At 49.3% G+C, this 14,926-nt stretch overlaps 1 long non-coding RNA gene across 1 annotated transcript in view; it reads left to right on the top strand.

Annotated features, from left to right (window-relative positions):
* LOC121850649 overlaps window positions 1-14,104 on the top strand; it is a 15,895-nt gene extending 1,791 nt beyond the window's left edge. Inside the window, exons 2-3 of the long non-coding RNA XR_006085693.1 lie at window positions 6,703-6,723; window positions 14,087-14,104. This is a non-coding gene — a long non-coding RNA (uncharacterized LOC121850649). The remainder of the gene's footprint in view (window positions 1-6,702; window positions 6,724-14,086) is intronic.
* The last annotated feature ends 822 nt before the right edge of the window (window positions 14,105-14,926 follow it).

Below are 14,926 nucleotides of genomic sequence, written 5' to 3'. Positions count from 1 at the left end.
AAGTAAAGCTCTGTCCACGGGCTTCACTGGTCGTCACAAAAGGGGTCAGAGCTCCTGTACGTGGTAAACAGCTTGAGGTGTTCACACAGACTCTAAACAGTCTCACATAAATGACCAGCACACACGTGTGTGTCTGTGTGTGTGTGTGTGTGCGTGTATGTGTGTGCGCGCTGGGTGTGCCTAGCACTGTCGTGCACACACGTGGAGAGGATGAGGGACAGGCCGAGTGGAGGCAGCGGGTGGTGGAGTGGGCGAAAGGAGGTCAGAAAAGGAGGTGTCAGGGAACCAAGGGATTTGTAGATGAGAGAGAGGATCCTGAAATCAGACTGGGCCGTGATGGGGGCTCGTGTCCTCAGAGCGATGTCTATACAGTGGAGGTTGACTCTTCCCCATCTCCCCCCTGAGTTCCCCCCCTGCCCCTTTCCCCCTGTTCCCTTCCCCTCCGTCATCTCCCTCCCTCCTTCCTCCATCGCTACCCCCTTTCCCTGTTTCCCCACCGCTCCATTCCAGCGTTCAACACCGAAAGCTCCAATCATCCAATATTCCCGGCTGGTCTGGTCTCGAGGGGAGGGTGGGGGAGGGAAGATGACCAAAGGCTCGGCCAAAAAGGAAGGTCTTGAGTCTGGCCTTGAAGGAGGCAAGGGAGGGGGCGAGGAGGAGGAGGGCTCTGGGATGGGGCAATAAGTTCCTGAACCCAAAGTGTCAATAAAGTTCCGAAGCACAAAGTGCACAAAAGGGCCTTCCCTCTGCTGTGAGCTTCCCTTTTGTTGGCAGTGTGTTCGGGTAATGAATGTTCCTAAGCAACTCTGGTGGCAGTTCTGTGAGAGACAATGACCTCGAGAGATACACTTCGATGGGTCTCTGAGACAAAAGTGTAGGATTTATTAAAGCGAGAGGTTTAAAGTAAATACAAGGGTGGCAAGAAGCCAGCCAGAACGGGCAAGATGGTAGGTTCCTCATCCCTGCTGCCGTCTAGGTCAGATTATCGTAGAATTGTAGAATATTGCGGTGCGGAAGGAGGCCATTCAGTCAGCCCTTCGAGTCTACGTCGTCTCTCAGCTCGGAGCAAGCTGTCTGTCCATCCAACACCACTGCCCCGCTCCATCCCTACACTCCCTTCAAGTCTCGAGGGTTCATGTCTCTGTCCTGGCCACATTCCTCTTGAAACTCCCCTAATGGACGTGTGCGTCTATCAGCCAGGAGAGAGCCTGCGAGTGTGTAACAGAGACAATGAGGTCGCTGGGCAAAGCGGGGAGAAGGGGTAGTGGGGGAAACACTGCCCGACTGACCAGACACAAGGCCAACGCAATAGTTTTTTTTCAGGAATCGTGTTTTGACATCAGGGAGAAAGAGAGAGAGAGAGAGAGAGAGGGGGGGTGGTGGGGGGTGGTGGGGGGAGGACACAAGGCAAATGGATTTGGGAAGATGCTTTCAGGGAGCTGGAGATATAATGGCTGAAAGCTCGGCCAACAATGAGACGTTAAACCGAGGTCCCGTCTGTGCCTGTTCGGGTGGACGTTAAAGATCCCGTGGCGCTATTCAGAAGGAGAAGAGAGTTTCTCTGGCTACTCACTTCATGCTGCTGCGTTCACCTACAAAACACACAGTCACTACATTCGACCCTAATTATAATAATAATCCTTGCATTTGATACGGCGCCTCATCACATTGCTGAGACGTCTCAAAGAGATTCGCAGAATATACTGTCAAGGGAATTGACTGCGTTTTGTGGGCAAAATTACTTGTGAAGCGCATTGGAAAGGTTTAAGAATACGTAGGGTATGAAAGGAAGGGGAGAAACTAGGATTTATGTGCTGCTAAAATATTTCACAGTTTCGTTGTGACATTCACATTATTTTGCTGCGTTTAAATCACCAAAACCGCACCAGTTTATATTTCGGGGCAGAATTTACCTTTGGGGAAAAAAAAACGCAATCACTGAAATTTTGAACAGCGCGAACTGTATGAAGTGTCCATTAGTCCTAACGATGTGACAATTTCTTTAATATTTTAAAACATTTCTGGTGATCTGTGTGGCGTAACGGATGTCTTTTTTAGGGGGTATATTTTTGATGTTAAAATAATAATGTTCCTTGCGTCTGATGCGGTGCTTTCGAAGCCTTGGCTTCACCCGACCACATTAGCGAAACGTCTCAAAGTGCTTGGTGGGATTTTTCTGTGAAGTGTCATGAGTGTGTGTTTTGCGGGGGAACGCGACAGCCGGTGTGTGTTTGCCCACAAGACGCTCGCCCCCGAGACAAAGCGCTTTGAGAACTTTTCACTGAGGTGCGGAACAGGGTCAAATCCAAGGACTTTTGCTCTTCCTTCTTTGACCTTTGACTGGACTGGATGATTGCAGCGACATTATCCCAATTCCTACTCTTTCTCTCTCTCTCTCTCTCTCTCGCGCGTTCTCTCTTCTTTCTTTCTCCTTTCTTTCTCACGTTCCCGCTCGCTCCTTCTCTCTTGTGTTCCTTCCCTCTCTCTTCCTCGTTCTCTTGCGTTCCTTCCCTACCCCCCTCTCCCTCCATCCTCTCTCTCTCTCTCTCTCTCTCTGTGTCTCGCTCTCTGTCTCTCTGAGAAACGGGAATCAGACAATGGCTCCCAGAGTTGCCAGAGACTCCTGATCTGGGCTTCCCCCCCAACCCCTTCTGTGGGCCCCTTCTCCCCCCACCCTCTCCCACCCCCCCAACGTGTGAGTTACCGTGAGCCATTCTTTTCAAAACCCGGGCGGGAGGGAGAGGGCGAACGGCGTTCAGACCAGTGCAAATTTTTAAGACTAAAGAGAGTTTCCACCTTGTTGTATAATGGTGACAGACAGTGACGATGGCTTCCCCCCTTTGCTGGTGGCAGAAACTTAACACAACAACAACACTGAATGTTTGGAGATGGTCAGGAGAGGTCGGGCATCCACTGTTACTCAGGAAGACACGGTCGGAGGGGAGATATCTCAGTTGGAACCTTCTGGAGCAGTGGCGGCCAACCTTTATGGTCGGGCAAACAACATAAATGTTCTCGATTGAATATTTCTTGATTGGTGGCACAAAGCAGGAAATATTCAATCAAGAAATGACTGATACCCTCTCCGACACGGACTTGAGGGAGTGCGCCATTGTTGGAGACGCTGTCTTCGGGGTGAGACCTTAAAGATCCCGCTGTTTGAAAACAGAAGGAGTTTCTCCGGGTTTCCCCGGCCAACGATTGCCAGATATAATGCGTCAACCGCCTCATGGCTGTTTGCGGGTCATCGCTGTGCGCACATTAGCCACTGCGTTTCGCCCTCAAAATACAGTCACTGCACTTGACGGTAAATCCTGTGAAGGGTTTTCTGATGTTTCGACATTGTGATAAGATGTTATTATTGTTATCATGGGAGGGGGCACCACCGTATGACACGCCTTCTCATGTTTTCCCCCTCAAACCCCCCCCTCAACAACCCCCTCCCCCACCCCCCACCCTACACCTCAAGATGTGCAGCCAATTGTATGAGGTCGGTTGATTCAGCATTACCTGGGGGTTGGGGGGGGGGGGGAAAGGGGAAATCAAAACAATTAGTATTTTGTGTTGAGGTGTGCGTGTCTGTGCGCACGTGCGTATCTGCGTGCGTGCATGCGAGTCTCTGTCTGTGTGCAGCGTGCGTGTTTATGTGCGTGCATGTCTGCGCAGGCGTGTCTGTGTGTGTATGCGTTTCTGTATCGTTGCGTGCCTCTCTCCGTACCCGTGCGTGCGTGCGTGCGTGTGTGTGTGTGCACACGTGCAGGCGTGTCTGTGTGAACATGCATGTCTGTGTGCACGTCTGCATATGTGTGGGCGTGTGCCTGTGTGTGTGCGCGCGCGCATCTGTGGGTGCGTGCGTGCGTGTGCATGTCTGTCTGTGTGCGTGTCTGTGTGTGCGCATGTGTGTGTCTGTATGTTTGTATGTATGTGTGTGTGTGTGTGTGTGTCACTGGAGGTTAAGTTCTTTGCGACCTTGACATCATTTTGTTGCAAAAAATATTACTGACCAGGCGTGTGTGTGTTTGCGTGTGTGTGTGTGCGTGTGTGTGTGCGTGTGGGTGGGGGGAAGCTCCGAGACAGGCTGTCACAGACTGATCGCTTACTTCATGGCTGTTTGCGAGACATTGCAGTGCTGTGCGTTCAACTACGAAACACAGTCACTATACTTTACAGTGCCTCCTGTGTTGCGCTTTGAGAGGTCCTCCCAATGTGATAGTGAGATATCAAATGCACAGCTTCTGATGATTATGATGAACTGTTCTGCTGCCTCTTACATTGCATTGCATTGCAAATGGTCCCGCAGGCTGAGACTAGGTGGAATTTTGGGGCCTCTCACTGGCTACCCAGTTGGGCAAGTTTCCTTACTCCACGCACAACAACAACAACAACAAAATTCCACACCTCTGTTTACCAGCAGTAAGTAGAAACCCGGTCGTTAGTCGATTGACGGATCGCTTTTCCGGGGGTAACAATCCCTTCAAAAAATAACAATCATATGGTCACTCGATCCATGACTGTTTGTGGGACGTCGCTGTGTGCAATTGGCTGCTGTGTTTTGCCCACAAAGTGCGCAGCATATCCTGTGAAGCGCGTTGAGACGTCTCGAAGACGTGATAAGGCGCTATATCAAACGCAAATATTATTATTAGTATTATTTATCCCTCCCTCCCTCCCTCCATTCCATCCGGCCCATCCGCTCCCTCCATAACCGTCAATGTTATGTTATGTTTCTGGAAGGGGAAGCACAGCCATATTGTTTATGTGGCCCACGGACTTTTCTCAAATAGGGCGTCCGGCCCTCAGCTGCCAAAATGTCAGACGGCCCCTGGTCCAGAACATGGCGTTCCTGTGGCTGGAATCTTCTCAGCAGTACAGGATGCATCAGTGCGAGAAGGGAACGTTCACTGAGGGCAAAGTCCAGGCCAGTCTCTCCGCCCCACCTTCTCTCTGAACCAGTCACGTCTTCCATGGCGGTGCTTAGCAGTTTCATTGAGTTCCTGAAGCCTCCGGTGTGGGCCCCGAAAGCTTTACCCAGGTCTCTGTTTCATTCATGTGTGAAATCTGTTAAGAAATACCACAAGTTGGAGGGGGAGGGGGCTTTGCACTGCGAGGCTCAACTTGTAATCACTGGAATTCTTCTTGTTAACCTTGTGAGCCAAAGCCCTGATGGGGTACGGGTGGTCCGAGCTGGACAAGCAGTAGGAAAGCCAGGCAGGTCTCTCGATGGTAAGCTATGCATTTTTTTAATATCTGGTTAAACTCCAGCTGTTATCTCCCAGCTGGGTCTCCCCCAAGCCGTGTCTCTCACCGACCTGATAGCCTCCGGGAATTGGTGGGTGCACCTCCGGGGAGAGAGAGCGAGAGCGAGAGAGAGAGAGACTGCTGCACTGCACGCCAGACGTTGGGAGATTCCCACACATGATTCGTTTGGTTTGGAGGCTCGTAAGCACGGAGATGGGTTTCTGGCCGTGTCGATGCATGGTCACTGAGGAATGGCGGTGGCAATGACCTGTGTGCGTGAGTCGGTGCCCGCACAAGCTACGCAGCTCGATTTAATGGTGTCCGTGACTGGTTCATAATGTGGAGCAGGAGCTTCGTGACCAGACTATGTCGGCTTGGACATGCTGGTGAGAGTGTGTTAAACAGAGAGAGAGGGGAGTGCTTTATACTGAACACTCCACATTGCCCACACAGCCTTGCCGTATATTTACAGCACCTCCTGCCCCCTCGCTTACCCTGAACGCCGTTGTCTTTAAGAACTTAAATGTAGGCAACGTGGGAAATGTCTTCAGTTCACCCTCATTTTGGAGCCAGGGGTTTCTAAAGGAGCGCGGAGATAAACCAAGTTATTCTCAGGTCTTCTGAATCAAAGACAATGATGTGTCTCCAAAATTGCGGAGTTATTCGGTGGGGGTGGCGGGGGGGGGGGCGCTTCAAGATTTTTTTTGATCTGCAAAAAAGAGCTGTTGGATCGCGGTGTTGAAAATAGAACCAGGGCAACGTCCACACGCAGTGCAGCTCCATCTGGTGCGCCTGGCGGAGATGCCAACGAAAACCAGCACCAAATTATGGAGAGAGAGAGAGAGAGAGATATAAGACGGACTTAAAGGGGTCACGGCTGTCTTCGTGCAAAACTGGGGGCTGCCGTTTTTATTTTGTCGCTTTCGTTCTTCGCCTGCGCCAACCCAGGAGCCAGCGCAAGCGACGCTATTGCCCGTAATCGTCATATAAATAATAATAATAATAATAATAATGGCTTCCGACATAGGTGGCCCGTGGAGTGCACCACGGTAGAAAAAAAATGGATGACTTCAGGGGGCACTAGGTCACCGCCCACATCGCTTCCCGCACTCCTGCTCCCTCTTCTACCCCTCACCCCCCACCCCCACCCCTTCCCTCCCCCCGATAAAACATCCTCTTGCTCTCTGAAGGCTGTGCCCCTTTAAATGAAATGATCTTTAACCAGCGGATTTTTTTTTGAGGTGGGGGGGAAGTGGGGGGTTGGGCGTGGGGTGGGGAAGGGGGGGTCGGTGTGCGGGGGGAGTTTATTGCTTTTAAAAAAAAGCGGGCTTCATTTCGGGAAACTCGTGGCTTTTTCTGTCTCGCAAATGTGACGGATGCGCAAAGGTGGGGGTGGCGGTGGGAGGGGGGAGGAGGGGGAGGACCGATCAATAACTGATCCATATTTTAATTTTATTATTGCAGTCAAACTATTGGAGTTTCAAGGTCAGTATTTGCTTCTGTGCAGTTTACGCATGCGCTGTGCATGAGCCATCAAGCGCGGGCAGGCGAGCGGGGGGGGAGGGGGCGGTGTGTGGCAGCCTCTGAAATGGGCGCTCGTATTGTGTTTGTGTTCGTTCACCTAAGTAGTGCGTTTCACGGATGGAACGGGGTGGGGCTGGTGGCGTTCGGGGTGGGGGAGTGGTTGGGGGGGGCCGGGGGAAAGCAAAGCTTCTAATCAGTCTCTAATGTTATTTGCCTGCATCTCGGCAAGCCGGTCTCCTCCTACGGAGGGTTCACCTACCCCACTCCCAACCACCGCCGCCCCCCCCCCACCTCCCCCCCTCCCCCCACCTCCCGACCCCCTCGTCCCACCTGCTACTCTCCTCCCCGCCCCGAGCCCCCTCCTCTCTCTAACGTTCTGCCCTCACAATCGCCCAGTCTTGAGCACCCAGTCTTGGCCCGTCCGAGTTGTCTCAGCGCCTTGGGACGTCCTCCCGACGTGAAAGGCGCTCTATAAATGGAATCTTGTTGTTGTTGTTGTTGTTGTTGTTGTCGTCAGAAATTGAGGTGGCACAAAATCGTGCAGAAATTGTCCAGCCCAGCAGGCTAGGGCTTGTGGCTCGGGCCAGGCAGAATTCTGCGGCTCTACTGCGGAAATGTGTTCCGTTCACGAGTCCGAAAGGTGTTTGGAGCGTCGAGCATTTGTGGGATGTGATCCAAGCGAGAGGTGAAGGAATATCATCCAGAAAGAGTGTTGGAAATCTGGGGCTCGTTTCAGAAGACGTGAACGCTTTTTGACGTGCGTCAGCCTGGCTCAGTCGGTAGCGCTCTTACCTCTGAGTCAGACAGTTGTGGGTTCAAGTCCCGCGTCCAGGCTGAGGCTCCAATGCAGAGCTGGGGTTGTACTGCGTGTTTGGAGGTGCCGTCCGTCGGATGAAACTTGAACCGAGCGGACATTAAAGATCCCGCGACGCTATTGGAAAAGGGAAGGGAGTTTCTCTCTCTCTCTCTCTCTCTCGCTCTCTCTCGCTCGCTCTCTCTCTCACTCCCGGAGTCCTGGCCGACAATCCCCCGGAAAAAAAATCGGTCATTCGCCCCGAGACTGTTTGTGGAATATTCACCTGCAAAATACAGTCTCATGCCATTTACCGATCAATCCTGAGACATCCTTTCCACATGAAGGACAACTACACCAAAAGGACATTGTAGGGATTCTTATTGTCACTGTTGATAAAATGCTGACGTGATTATGCCGACATTGCGCGAGGCTTTGCTGTGTCTCATGGGCAGATCTTGTACTGGACACGTACATGCGTGTTTGACAGGAGCTTTATTGTTGCGATGGGGATGGGGAACAGCAGGATTTCTGCTCCTGAACACGCTGTACAATTACGATGAATGCGAGGTCATTGATTGCTTCCCCGAACCCAGCACCGGCTCCCGCTCAGAGACTCCGTAAATCACATCAGGGCGTCTCCTCGGTGAAAGGGGCCGGATACGTGGACCTTGTTTTTTTGCAGTGCAATCAAGTCCCAATCGCCAGGGCCCCACCCCCTTCACCAGGGACGCACCCACTTCACCAGGGCCGTGCCCACTTCACCAGGGCCACCCCTCCTTCACCAGGGCCACACCCCTCATTTGGGCTACGCCCTCTTTGTCTTAAGTTTTAATCATTGTTTAATGAATTTGTGGCCACAGAGTGAGGTTCTCTTAATTAAGATTAACTGACGGCGAGGAATGGGGGTACCAACCGGGAAGGGTGGCTGAGGCCAGGACACTGGAGTCATTTAAGAAACAAGACAAGATGGACGTAGCCCATTGTCCTTTGGCACCATGTCCTTTGGCCGGCCAGTCTCTGAGCCATTTACTGAGACACATCACTGTCTGCAGCATTTGGGCTGTATGGAGAGCATTGAGTTTCACAGTGCAGTAATGTGAGCCCTATGGTCCTCAATGCCTTCAGTGTCTTGCTTTTTTTTCCCCCCCCCACCCAAAAAAAAAAGCCTTCTGCGCTCTCAATAAAGCCAGAGCGTCGCCACGGCAACGCTTTTCTTTTAACCAAAGAATAAAACTTTTTGGTAATCCTGAAAGTGGTCAGGTTTCTGCCGCCTGGAACATTTTGTGTCTTTGTACAGTGTTCTCTTGCTCGGGTACGATTCATACCATTAAAGCACATTTAATTTGTTCTTTGATCGTGCTTTCGGCCACCCCTCCCCCCCCCCCCCCCTCCACACACCTCAGTCCCTCTTGATTCTAACCCTCAGCTCGGATGCAAACCCTTAACAGTCCAGTGCCTTGGGATGTCTTTTCGATGTGAAAAGCGCTATATAAATGTCGTTTTGTTGTTTCGTCATTGTCAAAACGGATTTTATGTACCTGGGGCTGGACTGTAGAGTGGAGAGATCTGCAGCTTAGCGTCTGAGAATTTGTTGGGTCGAATGCTACTCAATGCTGAGTTTTCTGGGCTCCTGGAGAAGCTAAATTAGCCCCAGCTCCCCCAGGACAAGGGAGGATAAAATCAGCCAGGTTCATTGCTCCTAGTCCCTTCACAGTACTTTCTACTGGTTGAGCCAAGAAGGGAGAGGTCAGGCTTAGAATTGGTGCCCTCAATGTGTCAAGACTTGCTTTTCGGGTTAATACCTTAGTATCAAGACCAGACTGCACTCAGGTTAATGGACTAAGTGCCCTTGTGCAGAGCCAGACTTTCACACACATCACTTCAGTAATAATTTGCCGCCTAATTCCGGAAAGTATTAGGCGCAGGTTGGCAGGAGCCAAGGCTTGGGGATCCCAGAGTTTTCTTTGGAGTAACTGCTGGAGTCTAGCCAATTAAGACTGCGTAGCTTGCCATTGATATTGCTGTCTGGTAAGCTTTCCTGCTGCCTGTCCAGCGAGGACCACTCTACCCATTAGGGTTTTGGCTTAACAGGAGCTGAGTGGGATGACTCCCTGCCCCCAGTATTGGTCTGCCCTTCCAGGTTCTGTCCATGAGCCAGGCTGGGGTGCTGTCAGCAGCAGCGCCCTGGAATACTGCGGACCTGCCTGGCTCAGGAACAAGACTTCCGAGACCTCCGCAGAGGGGTGGCTCGATTCTGACATTCCCTAACCAAACATGTCACCTTGGAGGCAGTTCAGCTCCAAGAAGACCCCAAGGAGGATTTGGGGGGAACAACACTGGGAGAAACTCTCAGTTCTTTTTGAATAGTGTCTGGGGATCTTCACCATGCACCTGAACAGGCAGTTGGGACCTCAATTTAAAGTCTCAGCCGAAGAACACTGCCTCCGACAATGCAACAAACCCCCAGTGCTGCATTGGAGGGTCAGCTTAGACTGTGTGATCCTGAGTCCCAGCGTGGGGTTTGAGCCAGTGGAGCGAGTGCTGCCAAACAACAGGTTGGCCCACAGGTCGCAGAAACAAAAAAGAAACACTACTTCAGTGAGCGAATTTCACTACTGAGCAAGTAGTAAACCTGTGGAACAGGCTCCCTAAGGACACGGTTGAAGAAGAGCAAGGAGTGTTGATTCTTTCAAGCGCAGATCAGCTAGTTTTCTTTTAGGAAATAATATTAAGGGATATAGTGCAGAGGTAGTTCGGGGCATATGTGCGTGCAACCGCCGGGAAGTTGGAAGGCAAACTAGCCTTTTTTTCGTATTTCATATGTTCTTATGTTCTTATGAGGGAAGTGATGTGTACAGCATTCCTCAGGAGCTGAACAAATCTCTTTTCGGTGTAACAGTGCGTGAACCTTCTGAGACGGCCTTGTTCTGGGGCAGGTTTTTCCGGTTCACGGAGGTGACACCAAGGAATGCTTTTAGTGCAGTTGTCTGAAAAGAATAGATCCAAACTGTAATTGACGTCTAAGTATTCTCAAACCTGAACCTAACCTTGTTCTCAGTTGCACTAATACGGGTGACTAAGAAGCTGTGATATCTCCCCTATTATATAAAAACAAAAACAAAATATCATTGTTTCTTTCAGATTTATTAGACATTGTAATGGTATCAGGACTTTTTGGTCTCCCGTGTGTAATGAATGTATTTCTGCAGTTTAGGTTGGGCAAAGCAAGTTACAATACAGCACAATTCGATTTCCGGACAGGGCGAAACATTGGGAATGTTTCCTTACTCCACACGCCTCTGTTTACATTAGCAGTAAATAGGAACCCGGTTGTTAGTCGAGTGGCAGATCGCTTTTCCAGGGTAATAATCCCTTCAAAAAAAATCAAATTAATAATAATAATTTGGTCACTCAATCCACGACTGTTTGTGGGACACTGCTGTGTGCAGTCGGCTGCTGCTTTCCGCCCACGAAACATACAGTCACTTTACAATATATTCTGTGAAGTGCGAGACCGTGAGATGTCTGAAAGACGTGCTAAGGCGCTATATCGAAGGCAAGGATTATTATTATTATTATTGAAACTTCTTGCGAGGATGTCTCGAAGCATTCCACAGGATTTTACTCTAAATTCGCCCACAAAAGTCTGCGAATTGTATTCAAATTGTGAATTGCTTCAGGGCCCACTTTCTCTCGTCTGCACTTTGCACCTCTCAGCTCGTTCCCCTTCCGCTATTCCCAAGCCTCCAACCATTAATTTGCGCCCGTCATTTATATACCCATTTGCTTTTACTTCCCCCAATTCTGCTCCAGAATCGATTTTCACCAGAAATTGAAACGAAAATAATTTGGTCATTTCAGATGATTTGTCTCTTTGTGTGAGAGGATTTCTCGGCTGTTCCATCTGTTGTGTTCCTTTGGTGCTACTACTTTGATATGAAGCTCAGGCTCTTCTGGTGTGAGAGAAGTCGGCCTCAATGAGGTGCATAACTTTTAAAATGGGAATGAAAAAGTAAACCCGGAACAATCCTTTAGGATGCACAGATATAGTAATAATAAATAATCTTTGCATTCATGTCTTCGAGACGTCTCAAAGCGCTTCGCAGAATATATTGTAAAGTGAAGTGACTGTATATTTTGTGGGCGAAACGCGGCAGTCAATTGCGCACAGCAGCGTCCCATGAACAGTCTTGGATTGAGTGACCAAATTATTATTATTATTATTATTGTTTTTTTTTAAGGGGTTACTACCCCGGAAAAGTGATCCGCCAATCGACTAACAACCGGGTTCTTACTCACTGCTGTGTAAACAGAGGGGTGTCGAGTAAGGAAAATTGGCTAACATTTCTTCTGCGTAGTGGTTAGAGCAACCGCCTCGCAAGCAAGAGGACATGGGTTCGATTCCCAGACGGGGCGAAACCTTAGGCAAATTTCCTCACTCCATATGCCTCTGTTTGTCCAGCAGTAAGTAGGAACCCGCTTGACAGTTAACTAACGGATTGCTTTCCGGGGGTAACAATCCCTCCAAACCAAAAATCCATGAGTGTTTGTGGGTCAACACTGTGCGCAATTGGCTGCCACATTTGACCCACGAAAACACAGTCACTGCCGTTTACAGTGTATTCTGTGAAGCGCTTTGAGACGTCTCAACGAGGCGATAAGGCGCTATGTCAAATGCAAGAATTATTATTTAATCGCAGCCTGGCTCAGTCGTTAGCAATTTTACCTCTGAGTTAGAAGGTTGAAGCTTGAACTCGCACAGTCTACAGTATCAGGAACTCTCAGTCGGATTTGGCGACTTTTAAGCAAAGCAATGGGTTTCCGTGCGGGTCAGACACCCACCTCAGCAAATCAAAATAAATGAGAGTTGTTGTGATCCCTCGAGATGTTTTTTTTTCCCCCCCAACGCCGCCGACACTTGGGGGAAAAAAATTCTTTCTAAATTTTTCAGTTGGCCTTTGCTTGGCTGGAGCTTTTGTTGAACGATATCACTTCGACGTTGCTATGGGACGTTGCTAGGTCTTTAGTATCCCTTGGTCTGGTTTGCATTCAGTGGAGTTGCAGAGCTGAGTTCATGCTTTATCTGGGAGCCTTTGGAAAATATTTAACCTATCGGACCACAATGGGAAGTCTATTTGTTTTCTTTACGACAGCGAGATCTTAAACTGGGCGACGAGTGAGCCAGGCGTGTTCTTAATCTGTAACCAAGTCTCAAGTTAATTCTCTCTTGTCGATTCCATGACTCTTTGTGGGATTCTACTCTGCGCAATTGGCCCCTGGGTTTCGCCCACAAAAATATACAGTCAATTAATTCCCTTCATCAAAGGCAAGGATTATTATTATTAATCTGTCACAATTGTCAGAACGGTCGATACCAGTTGAGCAAGGACCGTGGTCGCTGGACGTTGCTCTCGGGCACGAAGCTCAGAGTTTGTGGGGAGATTTCTTTCACTGTTTCCACTGTCGATGGGTGTCGCTGGACTTTGAGTGCACAAAGCGGTGATAAAGCAGATCTGCTGAAATCACGTGAAGTTTATAGCGTGTGGATAAGGATGAAAGGATTTTCTCTGTTGATTGGCTCGATGACGCACTGGAAGTTTTTTTTTTGCTGCTTCCCTTGATGTTGATGACCTGTGGTGGAGGGAGAATTCTCGCTGAGGATCTTCAAAGGGGGAGTGATCGTGGGGTCGGGGGTTTAGATAAGAGGTCCAAAAAGATTGGGCAAGTTGAGGTCATTGTGAGGGGATGTGAGAGAGGTGTTTGAGATGATGAGAGAATTCAATAAGTTGGATGGAAATAGGCTGTTTCGACTTGTGGGTGAATCCAGATACTTTCAGATGTCCTCCCGATGTGAAAAGCGCAACGTAAATACATGCATTATATTGTATAAGTTAGCCAGTATTCGGGAATTAACAGGGAATTTCGGAGGAACTTTTTCCATGCAGAGAGAAGTGAGAATGTGGAACTCGCTGCTGACGGTTGCGACTGAAACAACAAAAAAAGGCAGAGATGAGAGAGAAGGGAACAGAGGAGAAGGGAGTAGGAGGGGTGGGGGCGTGTGTGGAGTATTATCACCAGCATAGACTGATTGGGCCGAATAGCCTATTCTCATGAGTGTCGAAACACCTTGGCTACTTCATCAAACTCATTAACATGAAGGAACCATGTCCTTTAGGTGAGATGTTAGTCTGAGGTCTGTCGTGCCCTGTGTTCAGGTGGGCGTCAAATATCTCTGCGGAACTCTCCAAAAAAAAGAAAGGAATTCCTCTTTCCCCTCATCGTGGCCAACAATCCCCGCATCCCCCGACCCCCCCCCCCCCCACCTCCCCACCCCAACCTCGATAAAATTGGTCATTCACTTCATGGCTGTTTGTGGGACATTGCTGCGCGCAAGTTGGCTGGCTGCTGAGTTTGGCTTCGTAATATATCTCACGGAAACTTTTCGAAGCACTTTGAGACTTTCTTGAGCTTATAATGCGCTGTGTCAGATACCAGGATTATTATTAATAAAAGGTGTCCCGTTTCCAGACCCCCTCGGTATCGCTGAGTGTGACACGGAGCACGGTAAGGTGTTTCATTTCATTTCTAACACAGGGTCAGCGGTGGGAATATCTGATAATAAAATAATAATAATAATATTAATTGCATTCGATATGGCGCCCTATTACGTCTTCGAGATGTTTCAAAGCGCTGCAAAATGTGAAGTGAATTGACTGTATATTTTGCGGGCGAAACGCAGCAGTTGATTGCGCCCAGGAGCGTCCTACAAACAGTCGTGGATTAAGTGACCAAATTATTATTATTATTATTATTGATGGGTTTATGTTCAAATCCATCCCCGGCTACACTGTGGGGACATAGCTGCATGGTGTATCTCACAGTCACTGGGGGTCTTGTGGGTTTGGTTTAGTGATCGCATTGCAGGCTGTACAATATCCCTCATGGCTGCTTTGAAAAAGGCTTCGGGCAGGGGGCTCATTTCTCCCTCGCCCCCCACCACACACAGTTTGTGAGTGAGCGAGTGATTCCTGCCGTGCACAGAGGCTGGTTAATTCTAACGCTGATGTCTCGCTTGATAACCATCTGCATCCACTTGTGTCCAGAGCAGAGTCAATCCTCAATGGTCCATGGTCTTCATAGCCCTATGTTACCACATGTCCGGTCACTTGGTCAAACTCATTAACACGAAGGAACCAATAACCCACGTAGAAAGAATTGACATGGAATTACACAGTCTTCACACACTTTACAGTGTATCATGTGAAGCGCTTTGAGAAGTCGCTATATCAAATGCAAGGAATATTGTTATCACTTCACAGGGATCACTGTAAAATATATTTTGACGTTGTAAGTGCTGAATTAAGAATC

This window comes from Callorhinchus milii, unplaced genomic scaffold (assembly GCF_018977255.1).
Source record: "Callorhinchus milii isolate IMCB2004 unplaced genomic scaffold, IMCB_Cmil_1.0 Scaffold23, whole genome shotgun sequence".
In the NCBI taxonomy this organism is placed as follows: domain Eukaryota; kingdom Metazoa; phylum Chordata; class Chondrichthyes; order Chimaeriformes; family Callorhinchidae; genus Callorhinchus; species Callorhinchus milii.
Note: the sequence above shows the minus strand (reverse complement) of the source record. Positions and strands in the feature narration are given on the sequence as shown.